The sequence below is a fragment of the Calidris pugnax genome, unplaced genomic scaffold (assembly GCF_001431845.1).
Source record: "Calidris pugnax isolate Ruff unplaced genomic scaffold, ASM143184v1 scaffold51, whole genome shotgun sequence".
Lineage (NCBI taxonomy): Eukaryota > Metazoa > Chordata > Aves > Charadriiformes > Scolopacidae > Calidris > Calidris pugnax.
Genome location: NW_015090797.1, coordinates 7,832,577 through 7,845,713, shown reverse-complemented (window position 1 = coordinate 7,845,713; position 13,137 = coordinate 7,832,577). Strand labels below are relative to the sequence as shown.

General features: G+C 43.6%; 1 protein-coding gene across 1 annotated transcript in view; it reads right to left on the bottom strand.

Moving 5' to 3' along the window:
* The window catches only part of RGS20 (regulator of G-protein signaling 20), a 28,788-nt gene that overhangs the window by 8,764 nt on the left and 6,887 nt on the right, over nucleotides 1-13,137 (bottom strand). The window lies entirely within an intron of this gene.

Below are 13,137 nucleotides of genomic sequence, written 5' to 3'. Positions count from 1 at the left end.
CCCCCCCCCCCCCCCCCACCTTTTATTTGCTTTAGAAAGTCTCACCAAGATCTGCTGAAGGCCACAGCTCCAAAGGAACTGAAAAGCGAAATGCTGAGTTTTCCCTCACAGAAGCTCTTCTGTGTTGAATCCTTTGGAAAATTCACTCGTCACAATTTATTTAAGCCAGTGGCTAATGAGTTCTGCACGCGGGTGGGAATGCAAAGAGAGTGGTGATGGAGAGAGCAAGAGGTGGAAGTGAGGGGTCTGGGAGAGCTGCAGCTCTTAGGACAGCGGTATGTAAGCCTAGGAGTTGAAAATGGTTTCCTGAGGTTCTGTTTTCAAGGTCAGTCCTAAAGAAAAGGTGACAGAATTGAGGTAGTTGGAGCCTCTTTTTTTTTTTCCCCTTCCTTTCTTTTCTTTCTCTCTTGATTAGCCAGTGCACGGGCTTAATGATGCTGGAGTGAGACACCTGAGCTCTCTTGAAAATCCTGCCTTTGGCAACTATTGAGGACATCTCAAACCTGCTGGTTGCCCTGTAGCAAAGGGGGAAGGGCCAGCACTTATCTGTCCCTTGTAGTCTGACTGCCACAGTTTTTTAAAACGTATTTTTTTCTCAAGAAGGAGTCGAGTGCTTCTTTGAAATGAAGAATTGCTTATGGTGAAAACACATGACTGCACAGCATTAAGGGTTTTGGTTGCCTCCCCCAGCCAAAGACTGCATGAAGCATCTTTTGGTGGAAGCAGCACCAGTTGTGGATTTTGTACTGGTCTAGGAAATCTTTTTGCTTTCTAGAATTCTGCAGACTCTTCAAAGAAGTGGTGTTAATGAAATGGCAGATCCCCTTGAAGTCCCTGACCTATCTTTCCATGAGCTTCAAACTTGCTCTACAGCACTTTAATAGTGCTCTCCCTTTTATGCTGAGGGTTATGCCGTTCCCTAAGTGACAGATGTCTCTTATAGATGAAACCCCAGCTTTTACAAAGATAAGTACATCTTTCTTCACTTTGCCTATATTTGATTTTTGGATACATAACTAGTCATCCTCCTGTAACACGAGGTGCCTTTGTGTGGAGTTTTTTTCAAGTTGCTAAACCTTCTTTTGAGGCCACGACAATTGCAGGGGAACTAAAATGAGCTCCCACAGATTTTGAGTTCTTTGTTTCAAGTCTGATATGAACTTATCAATAAAAACGATCTGATGAGCTGAATACTGGAGGGTTAAAAGTCGCCTTCCTTTCTAAAAGATTTAGCCAGGTTTAGGAAATACTATTATTGTAACCTGGGGGAGAACGTGCATTGTCACAGACTCGACAGCAGTGTCAGGAGAAAAAAGGAGGTTATTTTAGCAGAGTGCAGCATTAAGTTGTGCCTGTTTTTGTTTGGTTTTTTGGTGGTTTGTTTTTTTTTTTCCCTGCTGAATTTGTTTCTCTCTTATAGAGCTTAATAGTTTTTGTTTTTGTGAGAACCACCCACTCTCCCAAGAGAAAAACGCACGACACGCTGAGCAGAAGATGCACCTGTTTTGCAGGAGGAATAAAATGTAAGAAGAGGACAGATAGAAATAATAACCCGTTTTGTAACTCTGTAGACCTAATCTGACAAGGAATACCTAAGTGCTCAGAAATAGAAAATCAGAAAACGAACAAAGCTTCTAAAAACCCACAACCTTTCTCATTTCAAAATGTGGATGAATAAATGTAAATTGTAGAATACATTTGCAGATTTGGGTTTCTTTCCTTCAGGGTTTCAAATGCATAGGAATAGAATGAACCCCTCAGTATTAATTTCCTTCCAGATACCTATACTTCTTAAAATAAAGCATCTTCTTATGTTGATTAGAAAGTGATAGCAAATAAAGCATTATTGGAATGATTCTATATCTAACGATATTTCAGGCTGTTTTGGACAGTAAACAATTATTATTGATCAGAAAAGTGTAACTTGGATTCAGATACATGTAATTCACGTAGCCTAATCCATCCAGTCTTACTTTTGAGATGTTTCATGTGGCTATTTCACACCTTCACACCTCTAGTGTGAATCAATTAAACTGATGGTCATCTGAGTGGAAAAGCTGGTTCCTGTTTGGTTTTTTCCCCAAGAGGGAAGGTCACGGATGGTGGAAATAGGAAAAATATCCACTTCCTCCCCACCTCATCCCACTTAATTAAAAAAATATTTCTGGATCCACTGTTACCATTCCAGGTTCTTAAAGAAGAATTCTATTAGATTCTAAAGAGGATTGTTCTTTGATGTTTAATATAAGGAAAGAGTACTTAAGTAGCTGTATGGAACAAACTGCCCAGCGGCATTATGTTCTCTCTTTCACTTGTGAATATTACAGCTTAGAAGTTTTCTGGCACTATAGGAATGTTCATCATTGCATGATTTCTCACACACAGAAAATGAAGGATTGAGCAAGACAAAAATTCAAGACACATTTTTTCAGATTAAACGATGCATGTTCATTTCTATTTGGCAGACGTATACAAACTTTCTCACTGAATAAGCCAGCAGGTTTTGGTTATTTATGTGATGAAGATTTGTTTTGAAAGATATTTTTAGCAGATAAAGCATGCTTTCATAAGAGCAGAGCTATATTAGAGTAATGGGAAGTAAGAGAAAGAGGGCTGTTGGCTTAAAGACAGCCCCAGCTTTTTGAATTACGGAGCTCTTTAGTGATTATCGTGCGTGTATTTCCTGTGGCAACTGACAGTCACGTTGTACATTCAAGCAGAGGGTTGGAGTGGATCACAAACTCATCAGGATGGGACTTCCAGCAGTGGAATAGCAGGAATACTGTGGTAAGATGCAGGAAGCAACGTGCTCCTCTGTGCAAGCACTATGGGCATCACATCCCAAGAAAGAAAGAAAGAAAGAGTGTCTATCTAAACATCTAACAAGACGTTTATGCAGAAAAATTGTAGGAGTTTGGATTGCTAATCTAGAAAGGGGAACTGAGAAGCATGTTTATCTTCTGGTCAGTAAAAGGTTATGATGTTCTATTGTTCTCTATTTCTTTCAAAGATAAATAATGAGTGAGTTTGGATTAAATAAAATGTAGGCTCAATTTCATAGGATAACGAGGTAGAGAGCTGGGCAGTGGTGCAGGGTATTACAAAGTTGTAGAAACTCCTTTGGCACAGATATTATTAAGATCTGTAAGACAAAACCATACCAGCCTGGTCCAGGTTCAGAGAACAAGCAATGAGTCAGTGAGCCATCCCAGCATTGTTTTTCTAACTACATTCTTCCCTACTTCTCTTTTATTCATTCATTCATTTATTTATTATTTAATGCAGCTGTTGTTCTAAACCAAACTGTCATCAAGCACATCGTCCTGTACACCTTTTCACCTGCACCAACTCCCTTTTGCCTCATAAGAAAGCTTAACCTGCAGGAGGAGTTGATGTCTTAGGTTAAAAGTCTAGATTTCTGTGGTTCATCCTCTAACTGGAATTGCAAAGTAAAGTTAAAATGTTCATGTTTGCAGAACAATTTGTTGTAAATGTGTATCCCAGTCGTGATCGCACTGAGGCGGCCTAACGCCAGACGTGAGGCCTGAACACACGGTGAGGCTCTGCCTAGAGGATGTGTCAGAATTTCGTATGTATATTCATGGATATACATTGGCATTCTAGATGTTATTGCCTCTTTTTTTTGTTTAAAAAAAAGTAATTAAAAAAAAAAAGAAAAAGGTGCATAAGAAGTTTACCACAAGCTCTCTGTCTGCTGTGTTGTCTCTCCCATAACCTGCTCCTTGGCTGGAATAGAGGCCAGGCCCAGGCACTGAGTTTTTGGAAGTCATCTAAGGATTCATTTTCAAAGAAAAGCACCTTGAAAAGCACTGAGACTCTCCCAGTGTGACTGTACCCAGGGAACTATAATGATCTTGGAAGGTGTACGGAAAAAAAGTCATAGAGATGAAGCAAGTCATCCAAGAGGATGCAGTGAGCTAACAATGGCAGAGCCACTAATGGGACACAAACAGAAAAGCCTTATCTTGTGTCTGTAGCTGTTTTTTGGCTGCCTCTAGTTATGTCCAGGATTTCACTGGGGGTCATCAGAGTTCACCATCACACTTTGCTGCTTCTTGCTGTGGCCACCACAGCTGTGTAAGGAGCCTTTCCCTAGTTACTCCTCTGAGTTGTGCTGCGTGCAGGAACGGATGGTAGATTTATCAACAACTCCAGTCAATATTATTTGAAGGAATGTATAAAATTCCTTCCTCTTTTACAGTACAAACCACATCAGCAACAATTTAAAAAACTGCTTGACTGACTGGCAGATCTGTGGGAGGGGAGGCAGCTATTTCTTTTGCCTTCACTAGACTTTAGGTGCTCAGGGCAAAAAGAAGAAGGTTGGTTTTTTTGGGTTTTTTTTAAGACATCCCGATAAAGAGGTTTTCTGTTCATATAATGTTAATTGTTGTTAATTTGGGACATGAGATGGTCTGACTGGGCCACGCAGTAAGTGTAAAACCAATCTGAAAATCCAGAGCCTGTGTTCTTTGCAGCAGTGATGAGACTAACAGTGTATGTTAAAGAACTATTCACCTGTGGATCCTACGATTCACCTACTGGATCCTACCTACCTACATGGTACCAGTGATTGGTGACCTCTTCAAGAAGTTTATTATTTCACAGTATTAGGTCAAAGGGCCTCGACCAACAGTAATCAAAGCCAGTGGACGTGTGGCTGCTAATTTTGCAAGAGGGCTTTCCTTTTGTTGTTTTAGTAATGAAAAATCTGAACCAGCAACAGGATTTTGAGCTGATAGCCTACCTTAAAGTTGTTAAAGGGAATGACACATTGATACTTCGATTTAGCTAATTATTTTTCTTTCCCTATCCTGGTTGAGAACGCATTCAGCGGACCCACAGGTGGTGGAGTGGGGAAGCAGGGTAAGAGGCACGTGGGTGTTGCTCCCCCCACCAGCTGCTGCATTTCAGAAGCACCATAAGAGGTTGCCGAAACTTGGCCCCCACAACCCAACGGTGATGCTTAAATAACGATGTCAATTTTCTGAAACCAGGTGTATGGTGGTGCAGAGGAATGCATGTACAGAGCTGGGCAGGGAAGACTTTGGAGCCTGAGGAGCCCTGAGAGCTGAAGTGTGTATAGAAGTGCAGTCGAGGGTGAGGGATAGTTCAGAGCTAACGTTTGGCTGTAGAACAAAAGGGTGCATTCCTGAGGAAAACAAAGTGCACAGCCATCCCCCTCCCCTGGTCCTGTCAGACACATCACTCAAATCTGATGAGAAACTGTTATTCAGTCAATATGGCATTGAAGTGGGAAAGAATCTGCGATTGAACTGGACAGATTTCCCCTTGTAAAGAAATTTTATAATGCAGTTAGAAGAAAATTAATAAACCAGATCAGTTTTCTATAAGCATCAATGCAAATGTTTTTCCATCAGCCAAAATACTCTGTTTCTTATTACTAGGTGTGCACTTTGAAAACACAGGTTGTTGTCACACCAGCCTCCCAGGCTTATTTGGTCAGGTGACAATGTGAAATAAAGACAAGATGGAGGTGTTCTTTCTATGGTTTTCGGTTTGCCTGGCATGCAGTTAGTGTACGGCTTTAAATGAATTCTGATACTGGCCAGTGTCAAGTATTTTCTGTTTTATTTCCCTGGACAATCATATATAAGTAAGTCCATCAACAAAGAGGACGTTTTCTTTGGAACATAAAGATCTGGTTGTGATGAGAGAAAATTCCACCCTAGTTTTTATACATTCTATTTTGAAATATTAATGCTGATTACACGTAACACACGTCAAATTTTTGGCTACTGAAAAACTACATCACTACGGCTGATGAAAACAAGAGGATTTATACCAGCTGAGGATCTGATCATATTTACACTGCAGAGAAAAGTGACTTGATATCTTGGGTTGGGCTTAATACCAGGTGGTGCTGAGCAGAGGTGTTCTGAATTGTCTGAACCACCTTTCTTCAAAATTAGTTTAAATGTTTTGTTTAAAATTCTTCCTCCTGCTACCTGAATGCATTTACAGGGATGGTTACAGATAGTGAGAGTTTTATCTTGCTTAATGTGACTTTTTCCATGTTACTAAGAGAATGCAGAAGGTGAATGTATCTGTGGGCATGAACTACTGTTCTCTGTTTCTGCTCTGATTGAATAGTTTTGTACTTACTATTTGAGAGAACTTTTACTGTTTTGCCTATAACATAGATTTAGAGACGGGTGTTTTTATCTTTTTCCAAGGTAGTTTAAGTATATTTACATTTGTAGATATATTTCTTTAAATAGTTAAAGATTCAGACCTACGAGATGATGCTGTTCTCCTATTCTCATTGAGGTCCTTGCAATTTCAGGAAGACCAACATCTCACAGCTTCAAGCTCAAATTATTGCTCTGTTTTTTTTTTTTTTTTGAAGTCTCTTTGGTAGTCACACTGAGCTCTAACGCTTTCCCTGTTTAAGATTCAGGCAAGGTTATATTGCTTCTACAAGTCCAGGAGGAGAACTTACCTCTGAGGCCAAATGGAGGGGTTCATCAACCTGGTTTGTGAAACATTTATCCTCTAATACTCCTGGATTTCCAAACCCTTGGATGCTCCCTGGTCTCTCGTTTAATTCCCTTACTAGGCTACTGTACTACAAGAAAGATCCATGCCCTAAAATTTGCCTTACTGAGGAAGAATAAGCCAATCAACAATTGCTTTTCTTTCTCTCGGTTATCTCCCTCACACCAAAACAGGAATTTCATTGCTCTGAACTCCCTGTGCCTCGTTTATCTTCTCAGATTTCCAGCCCTCTCAGAAGGTGCGATGAGAATGAACAAACTGTGCAAGAACCCTCTGTGCTGGATGCTCTTTGCACTTTGAGAACTGAGGTCTGCCTTCTCTGTCTCCTCCATCTGGAACAGATAAGTGCTCTGTTTTAAATTGGGTTTGAGAAAAAAACACAGGGGTTTTAAAAATTGGAGATGGGCTGCTGTTGTGTGCGTGTTTTCTAAGGAATCCAAAATGACTGATGGAATGAGGTGAGATACCTTTAACCAACCTCTACCATCTCCGTCATTGTTTAACCCCAGCCTGGGTACTGCTGGATATAACATGAAATATATCCTTATGTCCAATTATATCAGTTTGACTGCCCAAAGTTATGACAGCACTGTCAAAGACACCTACGTCTCCTTGGTCAGGGCTTAAGTAGCCATAATTTAATAGAAAAAAATAATAATATGATTTTCTGGTTCGTATAGATAGGGAAGAACTAAATGGTGCTATTCTCCTGGCTCGTGGGTAATCAACTGGAACTGATTTTGCTAATATCAAGTCACTGTGGAGAATCAAATCCTTGAACAGGACAGTCAGTCAGTGTCCAGATGGCAACAGGATTTTATGTTGCAAAAGTCCTTGTAGTGGTGGTGTTGGCTGGACGAGAAGATACTCTGAATTGGGCTTTACTGGTGCAGTTCTTAGATCCAGCTGGCCCATTCTCCTTGGGACCGCTCCAGCACACCCATGATCCATCCCTACTGATTATCCTGACCTACATACAGAACATCTCCTGCCTACCTAAATTGTGTACGAAAGACACTCCTACACGATCACTTCTGCATCTGCAGGAGGTTTCTTCTGACTACTTACAAGTGACTGGCTACTTACAAGTCTCCTCTGATACCTGCAATCTATTTACAGTTGGATCAACTTTGCAGCCTTGGAGTCCCTGGAAGGACCACATTCTCCACTCTGGCTGTTAATCAGAACATTGAAACGTAAAGAAACTTGTCTAGGCACAGGAGGTCCTGCCTGGAAGAATCCACAGAACTATCTAAATTCCACATGGAGAGCACCAATTAATTAAATTCTTAATGGAGAAAGGGGAGTAGGACTTGATCAGCTTGTCTCTGGTTGGTTCACTGTTTCAAGTCAATCTAACGTAGCATCTACGCAGATGCCTAGGTATGGAATTTATGCATCTTCTAGGGAGAGAGAGGTCCTTGTCTACATAATGATGATATCACATTTAGTCCATTATAGAAACGTCCCTGAAAAGCAACGCACCAAAAATAGAGGAAAAACAATGGCACGTGTTCTTGCTGCTTATCCAGCAAGATAGCATCTATGATTCATATGAAAAGTACATGCTCATATTATTGAATGCTAATAAGTACTTAGAAAAAGAAGTCCAGGGATTTAAGCAAGCATCTGAAAAGCTACTTTTCACAATAGTGGAAAAACTACTATTGTAGTAGTAGTTGAAGTCCTGGAGTAAGTCCACCTGTCCTACCTTTTCCACGCCAAGGCACGCCTGTCTGACATGCAGATTATGAGGCATTTCTCTGTGTAACCTTATGAAGGCAAACAAGTGTGAAGGTCAGGAATGACAATTGTTCCCCTGGTTAAAAGCACCTCGGATGATATTTGGCTTTTAATTGTAACATTTATAGTTATTTGCTAATCTCTCAGTAGAAAGGTGGGCTACCAAGAAAACAGCCTTCCTAAAGGAGGAATATTTAAAATCTAAGGTACAAATATCAAATTTGAAAATGAAACAAAGCCCCCACCAAATAATAATTAAAAACAAACAAAAAAAAATAAACAGAAGAATACATAGAAGAGAGGACGGCAGACAAAGCTTTTATAGTTTTATCCTCATTTTATGCTAAAGCACGATGGCCTTTTCTCAGCTCCAAGGGCAAAGGTTCTATTGCTTAAACATAACCCATACTTGACCATACTGTGTATTCCTGGTACACCCTACAGCTGGGGAAGTGTGGAAGCCTCATCTTGCCCTCGGGTGGGATTTGATGCCCCTCCAGCCTGTGAAGGCCTGTGCTGTAATGCCCGCTGACAGCCAGCTGGAGTGAGTGCACACATGTAGATCATCACAGCCCAGTTATTTTTCAGTAAAGGCTTTGGGCCTCATCCAAACTCCATTAAAACAATGAAAAAAAAAAAACAACCAAAACCCACCTCTGGGTTTGAGGGAGTTTTAGGTGAGGTTATGTAATTCCCCCAATCCCCGCTCTCCCTTCGCATCCCCTCCAGGAATGGTCACCAGTGACCTGGAAGGAAGAGATTCTGTCTGTCCTCTACTAATGCCACGAGAGGCTTGCAACTGGCGCCGAGCTCCAAGTGGATCTCTGGACCTGTACTTTTATTAATTTAGAAACATCTGGGGCTGCAGCGTGCTCCCAGCGCAGCCTGCGGCGGTTCATTGGCAGCTGAAAGATGAACGGGAAGCTTGATGCTCGTGCTTCTCCCTCTTCATTGACAAATCTGACACGCGGGCTTTCTGCAGCAAGCAGTGTACTATTTTAGACAGAGAAGAATTAATGTATGTTAATGAACTCGCCCACACGTATGCACATGCTTTAGGCGTAGTGATCGGATTGCCCACTTCGGGAGTGAAGAGCAAGAGCTCCTCTGAGTTTTTTTTGCTATTGGAGATCTGGCATCTCGTAGTGGGGTGACTGAAGCAGGTGAGGAATTACCAAGGCAAGACTTGGAGCTACAGGGTTGGGGCAGAGTGGCTGGAGAGCTGCCTGGCAGAAAAGGACCTGGGGGTGTTGGTTGACTGTTGGCTGAACATGAGCCAGCAGTGTGCCCAGGTGGCCAAGAAGGCCAATGGTATCCTGGCCTGTATCAGGAACAGTGTGGTGAGTAGGACCTGAGAGGTGATCATCCTCCTGTACTGGGCACTGGTGAGGACTCAGCTCGAGTGCTGTGTCCAGTTTTGGGCCCCTTACCACAAAAAAGACATTGAGGTGCTGGAGCGGGTCCAGAGAAGGGCAACGAAGCTGGTGAGGGGTCTGGAGAGTAAGTCTGATGAGGAGAGGCTGAGGGAGCTGGGGGTGTTCAGCCTGGAGAAAAGGAGGCTGAGGGGATACCTTATTGCTCTCTACAACTACCTGAAAGGAGGGTGTAGAGAAGAGGGGTTGGTCTCTTCTCCCAAGTCACAGGCGACAGGACAAGAAGAAACAGCCCCGAGTTGCGCCAGGGGAGGTTCAGATTGGATATCAGGAAAAATGTTTACACCGAAAGGGTTCTCAGCCATTGGAATGGGCTGCCCAGGGAGGTGGTTGAGGCACCATCCCTGGAGGTGTTCAAAAGACGGGTTGATGTAGTGCTGGGGGACATGGTTTAATGATGGGGTTTTTTGTCAGAGTTCGGTTGATGGTTGGACTAGACGATCTTGAAGGTCCCTTCCAACCTAGATGACTCTATGATTCTAAGACAGAGGCGAGCAGCGAGGAGACTGGCAGCCACGCAGAATAAAGCAGCTTCTTATGTCACTGCTGTGCCCGAGTCTGTCAAAAGCTGAAGCGGATAAAATTGCAGGAGAAAGCAGTATCCTTCTATGAGTTTAAATGACAATTCTGGGATGCTTTCATGTAAAATGCCCTTCCAACCTAGATGACTCTATGATTCTAAGACAGAGGCGAGCAGCGAGGAGACCAGCAGCCACGCAGAATAAAGCAGCTTCTTATGTCACTGCTGTGCCCGAGTCTGTCAAAAGCTGAAGCGGATAAAATTGCAGGACAGAGCAGTATCCTTCTAAGAGTTTAAATGACAATTCTGGGATGCTTTTATGTAAAATATCCAGAAATTGAGTGCCTTTACCTGTTGTATTTCATTTATTTTCTCCGAGGAGCTGGGTTCATCTCTCCAGATTAAAGCATCGCTTTACATTTCAAAAGGAATGGTTGAAAATGTACCACACCCACGGAGTAACAGGTAATGGTGCCTTGATCATGGCACCTCTAACGGAGGTCTTTTTCTACCCAGGGCTTAGATGTCTTCTGCTCCTTTTTCTTTGCTATTCAGTGCTGCGCATTCGCCCGCCAGATCAGCCCGCTCTCTGCAAGAACACCTCCTGCACTGAAGCATTTTTCCGAGTAAAATCAGACTTTCTTTTTAAGAAACACAGTTCCTCGGGGTTTCAGTGGGATTTCTGTGTGTTCAGAGGGATGCCCTGTATCTCCTCTGAGAGCATTGTGAAGAACTGTTTCTTTACTTTGGATTTTACCACCAAGAAGAGACTTCACCGAAAATGTTACTCTAAAGTGCAATTAGCAGGGATGCTCTCTCATTATTTCGGCTGCAATATGGGAAAGATGTGAGAGAATTTTTTACCAGTTGCATAGAAAAAGCAGTAAATGCAGCAGGCTGCTTGGCTCCGGGGGTTTTTGTGGGTGCTGTGACAGTGGATGAGCACGGATGCGAGCGTGGCCGTAACTCCATCCCGTGCCGAGTTCCCTTCACGAACCAGCTCATTGCAAACCCCAATTAAGTCCAATCAGCGTCAAGTCCTTCTCCTACACCCTGCACAGCCTGTCGGCATCCCGTGCCGTGTCCCCCCTCCACGGGTGGACATAGTTCACACCGGCTCATCACCTGTCTCACAGGCAAAACCAAACAAAGAGAAAGCCCAGGCTTCTCCAACGTTGAGCAGTTCTCCCCCTGCTTCAGCCCTGCTCCAGCTGGCTTTATTGTCAGAGGAAGTGTTTGCTTCTTGTTATTTTTATGCAGCTGGCTTTACAAAAATAATAATAAAAATATTCATTCAGCCTAATATTTTACACACCTCTTTACTATGTGAAACCGGTACCCGCAGCAGACCGCTCCGCTCGCTCCCATCCTCTCCTACTGGAGGAGAGGGAGCCTGGTTGCATCGTGCTTAATTATGAATGGTCTCCAGAAAGCCCGTGTCACTGTACTACGAAGTGAGTCACATCACACAGAAGCTGTGACAAGTCTGGCCGGGCAGGGGAGTCACATGGCGCTGGATTGCTGGGTGACTCATTTCGCATCCTAACGCGGTGCCGAGATGTGACTCACACCCAGCCCTGCCAGGGGCTGACTGACATGGTACTGGTCCCAAAGCTGGTGTTGAATGGGGGTGACTCAGCCCGGAGTGCATTCAGCACTGATTCACCTTCCCTTCCCTATCCACTCGCTCCGGATTGTACTACACACTGGCAGGAACCAGGCTGTGGGGCAGCTGCCCTCTGCCCCATGAGCTCGGCTCTAGTGCCAAGGGCAGCCAGGAGAAGTATAACCCAAAGTAGGGTCAGCATTTAACTTATCACATTGTCATTTCGGTCATGACACCTGCTGGGCTTCACCCGGCTATGACGAATTTTGAAAGATGCCTCTAAAGTGAAGACTCAGGAGCCTTTAGCTAAGAATACTCTGCTGCTTCTGAACGCCAGGAGCCTGTCCGAGACCTGTTGCCTCCTTGGGATAACTTTTAGTGAGGAAAAGAGGGGATGAATTTTTTCTGGTACTTTGCCCAAGCTTCAGGTTCATCAACTTGTGTGACCTGGGCTCTGAGGGAAACACACAAACCTTGTATTCTGACACCTCCTTTCTGGGACTTTAAGCTGAGCCCTCAAAAATCACTACTCACTACTCACAGGGGTGTGTTAACAGCCAAGGCGATGCTTCCAGGATTATTTAGGACCCAGAGTAAAGATATTAAAATCCATATCGACGGGTGGGAGGGTGGATAAGAAATTAAAGGGGAAATAAAATAACGGTTCTCTCATCTCAGAGCATTTTATAAAAGAGAGCGCTGTCTCATTCACTTGAACATGCTCTTAGTTGAGAAAGATGCTTCTAATTTTAACACGATGCTCCGAATTTTAACCCGACCGCATCTAGGGCTCTCCTGGCTTTATAGTGATTCCGTTGCTCCGTTAGTGGTTACTGGTTTTTGGTCCTGCAGCCCCGCAGCAGCGTGACTGGCACCACAGTACGTAGCCCCGTGGAGCTCATGCTGATGTTGTGTTTGTGCAACGGGCACCGACGGCACCGGGAGATCCCTCACCCCCACATCCCACCGGCGGCACCGCACCAAAAGTTTTCACCTTACATTTTTCAACAGCGAAACCGAAATACGGGACCGGTTGCATCAGGTAATTTACATGGGTAATAAACGACTGTAATTCATCATCCTATTTCACTTTCTGCAGTCGTGCCTCATTTTCACTACCTGTTTTTTCTTCCCTATCGCCGTTAACTAACGGCAGAGCCGAGGAAGAGCTCTTCCTCCCACCCGAGGACGCGCGGCTGATACTGGGAGAGCCTCCGTGGGAGCCCCCCCGCTTGTTGCTACTCATCTCCATAACTTTGGGGGAGCCGAGGGCCCCGAGAACGGCCGGGGGGGGG